We start from the raw sequence: 5,572 nt of genomic DNA on the forward strand, positions 1-5,572 counted from the left end.
AGACACGAAGAGATTTGTAGTCGGGTTTAGTGTGAAGAAGTCTTTCTAGTGGAGTTTCATTATTAATGACACGACTAGGAAGCATATTTATGATATGAACGGCTGTGAGAAAAGCCTCATCTGCCAGAACTTGAGAGGCATGGATACGCCAGCTAGGAGAGCTAACTCAACCTCAACCATGTGTCTGTGCTTGCGTTCAGCAGAGCCATTCTGTTGATGAGCATGAGGGCATGACACATGATGTGATATTCCAAGGGTTTGTAAGAAGGAGTTTAATTTTTCGTACTCCCCTCCCCAATCAGATTGCAATGATCTTACTATTGAATTTTCGTTCAACGAGAGGTTGCAAGTTTTGAAAAACTTGAAAGACATCGGATCTTCTTTTGAGAAGATAGATCCAAGAGAATTTGCTGTAGTCATCTATGACGCTCACATAATAAGAATGTCTACCAACAGAACTAGGGGCAGGGCCCCAAACATCAGAGAAGATTAATTGCAAGGGTTTGGTAGAAACACTAGTAGATATCGGATAAGGCAATTGATGACTTTTTTCTCGTTGACAAGAATCACAAATAGTTTCAAGATCACGCTCACCAACATACGGGAGCTTATTTTTCCTAAGAAATTTTCAACTAAAGAGAGAGCAGCATGTCCTAATTGATCGTGCCACCGTGTTGACGAGAGTTTGGCAAAACCACAAGCTTGTTTATTGAATCTTCTACGCTCCGGAATCAACGGGTAGAGCCCTCGAACGCATCTACCTCGATAGAGAATTTTCTTCGTTGCCTGATCCTTGATCAAGAAAAAATAAGGATGAAACTCAAGGAAGACATGGTTGTCAATGGCAATTCTATGAAAAGAAAGAAGCTTCTTATCGGCACTAGGAACTAGCAAAATTTTCTTTAGATACATTTTACGACGAGGGGTACTAAAAAGTGAGTGAACAACGTGACTGATCCTCATACCTTTGCTATTGGAAGTGTAGATTTGATCTTCGCCACAGTATTTTTCCTTCATGGTGACCTTCTCGAGCTCGTTGGTGATGTGATTGGTAGCCCCACTGTCGACGTACCAATTCGTGTCAACGCCGTAGGAGCAGTCCGCAGCTGCAACAACCTTGTCCTCGTCTTGGGAGGAGTTGTCATCTTCATTGTAGCGGTACCAGCAGTCCTTAGCCATGGGCCCAAACTTGCCACAGAACTGACAGCGGGGCGCATATGGACGACCTGCCGGAGCCGCCGCCATGGTGAGGCTTGGAGTTGGTGGAGCGTCCGTTGCGAGAGTTGGAGGAGCCGCCACCGTTGCCGTTACCTCCTGACTACCCCTTGTTGCAGGGAGATCAACGCGAGCGAGGGACGCCACCGCGGCCGCGAGATGCGGCGTTGGCAGAGGACTTGAAGCCGCCGGAAGAGCCATGGAACTGGGCCATGCGCTGATCAAAGTTACTCAGCATGGCATAGAGCTCGTCGAGGGTGACGGGTGTGACGCAGGCGTCGAGGGCAGAGACGAGCGGCTGGTAGTCGACGTCCAGGCCATGGAGGATGTATGAGATCAATTTGTCATCCTGGATAGGCTTGTTGGCGGTGGCGAATTCATCAGCAAGGCCGCGCAGGGAGGCGAAGTAGGAGGCGACCGATTGGTTGCCCTTCTGCGCGTTGATGAGCGCATTCCTGATGTTTTTGATGCGGCTGAGTGACTGGGATGAGAACATGCCCGCCAGTGCCACCCAGAGTTCGCGCGTCGTGGTGATCGCGGTGACCGCGACCAGCACCTCCTTGGAGAGGGTACTCAGCAAATAGCCAAGCACCTGTTGATCCTCCCGGACCCAAAGTGGGTGGAGATGGTTGGGCGGAAAAGTCTCCTTGCCATCCTTGTCCTTGGTGACGTGGAGTCTGGCCGGCTCGGGCACGGTGCCATTGACGTAGCCGAAGACACCGGCGCCCCGCAGGTGGGGTGTGACCTGCGTGCGCCATAGCACGTAGTTCGTGCAGTTGAGCTTCTCGATGACCTGGCCATTGAGGCTAGCTTGAGCGGCGCCGGAGGATGAAGACATGGCTATGCACTAGATGCAATCGGGAGGCTAGATTGGAAGAGGAAGGCTCTGATTACCATGTGCGATGGCGGAAACGTCTTACCTGCTGTGGGCGACGTGTGTGTGTTAATAATAATATAGCAGGGATGCACCTCCCTGTACATCGTATACAAGTTGTTGGAGATTACATCTTGGAGAGAAAGAAAGATAACTAGATAGAGATAAACCCTAACAACCTAGTCTATCTTAACAGGACTCCTAACAACCTACGCATAACAATATGGTGCGGCAGATGATGCGTGTTTGACAACAACAATATGCACTAGATAACAATATGGTTTATCTCTATCTAGTTATCTTTCTTTCTCTCCAAGATGTAATCTCCAACAACTTGTATGCGCTATACAGGGAGGTGCGCCCCTGCTATATTAACAAGTACACGTCGCCCACATCGGGTAAGACGTTTCCGCCATCGCACACGAAATACTATGCCTCATGGTGGTAGCACGTGATGCTCTTGGCTAGCCGGGGCAAGGCGCGTGGGCGCTTGCGTGCCCGGTTGCTAGCAGGGCATGGTGGCAATGACTAGGAGCGGTGCGGCGATTCCAGCTGGTACGCGTGAAACTCGCGATAGTGCACACAGTATGAAGGTCAGCGGATGAGAGGGAGTGACGTGCATCTGCCAGCATAGGGGCTCTGCACACCAGCGGCAACCGGCAACATAGATGGCGGTGTTGGAATAAGTGACGGCGGTGACGATTAGTGCGTCTGCGTGCTGGTCGGGTCGGGCACTGGTTCGTGGCCGTGCCCGGAGTTTTCATGATGTGCTTTCCCTATTATGCGCTGTTTGGTTACGATTTTTTTTAAATTTTGTCTTCAGGATTTTTGATCTCAACATCACCTATAAAAATGTTGAAAGGGGATGGTACTAGACTCGGTTGTCTTCCTTCATGTTAACCTTGCTCCTGGACGCATTCTGTGTCAACTTGTGGATTGATCGGTGCTCTGCGCTGTCTTGCGAAAGTTTCTGAATTTTCTGAGTAACATTATGATGTCTGTCAGTAACCGTGCCTTATCAGCTGGTGGATAAGATCGTGCGGAATCTCCACGTGCTAGTCTGAAGAATCCTACCGAGATCTCAATATATATGGTGTTGAAAAGAAAGAAATGGGCATCGATACATGGTAGTTTAATCCTGTCGCTTCCAAATATTTCCTTGCTTAACACCCTTGATGGGATGGTGCCTTGTCCGATGATGAGAAGTTTCTGAATGTTTGTGGGGCAACCCGGATGTTTGGTTCAAGTCTGAATGATCCCATGGAAAAAATAATATGTTTTGTTGATTGTCTGAATCTTAATCAGTTGACGGATAAGATTGTACAGTCTTGATTCTAGTTCTGTATCGGGTTCGTCCTTGTGAATTGTGATCTGTAGTGCTGTTGACCACTTGCTGTGGGGCAGCAAATGTTGAAGCTGTCAGGAAGATTCAGTATTCTTGTCAAATGTTTGTCTGTCAGCAGGTTGATCTTGCTTGGTTCTGCTAAATTTTTTGGGACTTTTTTCTACAGCTTTTTGTTCTGTTGAGTACTTTGGGGTCTTTGTCATTTCTTTGTTTGTGGTTGTGCACCACTGTATCAAGCGATGAGAGCCTTCTAAAATTTTCGTCTTATTTATATGACGTTTTCTAAAAGTTTTGAATCCATCTTTTTGGCCGAAAGTGCCTCTAATTGCAGCTGGATTGAATCCATCTTTTTGGCCGATTTGAGGGTGACAGGACAGCAGTCTGATCCTTCTTGCTGCCTAAGGATGCGATTCTCTTGTTGATTTTGGGTCATCTGTTTTGCCTAGTCTGCCTGCGATTGTTCGAAACATCAAAGTACTCCAATCTATTTTAATCCTGGTCCTTTGGTATGTTTTTCTGTTCATCTTTTTGGCTACAATGGTGCTCTATGCTTGCATGCGAAGTCTCTGAATTTTTGCAGTGGAAGAGGAACCCATAAGTCTACAGTGTCTATGTGTTTGTTTGAAGCCTGAATTATTCTACATGATTGTTCTCATTTGTCTATTACCTCCCATGATTGTTCTCATTTGTCCACCAACTGAATCTTTAAGAAGTTGATGGATAAGTTTCTACATTGTCTTATTCTCGTTCTGGATCTGATTCTTCGTTGTGATTTACACTGCTTTTGACCTTTTTTGCTGCTTCTCCGTTCACCTTTTTTTTGCTGGGATGGTGCTCTGTCCTTTCATGCCAAGTCTCTGAATTTTTGTAGTGGAACCCTGAATCCTGGGAGTTTGTTTGAAATCTGAATTATTATGCATCATCTCCCATGTTTTTTCTGACTTGTCAATTATCTGAATCTTAATCAGTTCATAGATAAGATTCTACATTTTCTTATTCTAGTTATGGATCCGATTCCTTGTTGTGATCTGCACTGCTTTTGACCATCCATATTTTTGCCTGGCAGTAATTGTTGGAGTTGTCAGTAAAATTCAATGTTCTGGTCATCTTCTGTCAGCAGTTGCTCTTGGTTCTGTTAAGTATTTTTGGGGGATTTTGCCTATTGTCAGTTTGTCACCAATTGCTCATGTGACTTTATATTTTGTGAGTAGTTGAGATCTTAGATCTCGAGTACCTGCTGTCAAACTCTTGAAAGGAAATGGCATAAGGCTAATAGTTTTCTTCCTTCGTTTAATTCTGCTTATGCGTTCCTCGGTTATCTCTGGACTGGTTGATTCTCTCCATTGTCATGCGGAAGTTTATGAATTTCCGGAGCGGCATTCTGAGATCTTTAAGTAGACCTTTATATTGGCATATGGTGGTGGACTTATTAAACCAGATCGGATTGCCAGATCTTCAAGTGTACCATTTGGATCTTACGACTATCGGTCGCCAACTACCAGTTAACTGAAGTACCTTTAACCTTGTGGGGCATAGTAAAATTTCTCATAGATCGTCCTGTATGTCTCCAATGCCTAGTTTTGTCCAAGTTCCAACTCCAATAACTTTCGGCCGTTTGAGGTAGTCCGACATCTTAAATGAACTCATCAGACGATGGTTTAAGTAAATAAATAAATAGACAAGGACTTAGGACCACCACAAATAAAACACTGATCATTAACAAATCCTAAAAACCAAGTGGACACGCAATAAAATTAGATCCTAAACTATGAGACCAATCGATATGATTAGGCAGCCTACCCACTCTAGCAACTTCTGAAATGAAACCGGCTATGGATTAGTGTAAATCGTGAACTCCCAATACCATTATATTGGCATATGGTGGTGGTGGGGGTGGGATGCTGCTTTGGTTGTTGTGTTAGTGAATGCGTGCACGTACTCGCGTTGCAAGTGAAGAGGGACACATACCATCTAAAGGCTATGGTCGATGGTTATTTAAAACTTAGCAGCGTCACCGAATGATTTTGGATTTGGTTTTGCATGGCATGGTCCGGAGTTTTCATGATGTTCTTTCCTATTATGTGCTCCTTCAAATTGGAAGGCTAGTTTTGGCATATAGGAGTCCCATGTTTACATCA

The 5,572-nt window shown here is 45.4% G+C and overlaps 1 pseudogene; it reads right to left on the reverse strand.

The window, feature by feature from the left end:
• Nucleotides 1-1,434: 1,434 nt before the first annotated feature.
• LOC119313365 lies at nt 1,435-1,573 on the reverse strand (annotated as a pseudogene).
• Between the last annotated feature and the right edge of the window lie 3,999 nt (nt 1,574-5,572).

This window comes from Triticum dicoccoides, chromosome 5B (assembly GCF_002162155.2).
Source record: "Triticum dicoccoides isolate Atlit2015 ecotype Zavitan chromosome 5B, WEW_v2.0, whole genome shotgun sequence".
In the NCBI taxonomy this organism is placed as follows: domain Eukaryota; kingdom Viridiplantae; phylum Streptophyta; class Magnoliopsida; order Poales; family Poaceae; genus Triticum; species Triticum dicoccoides.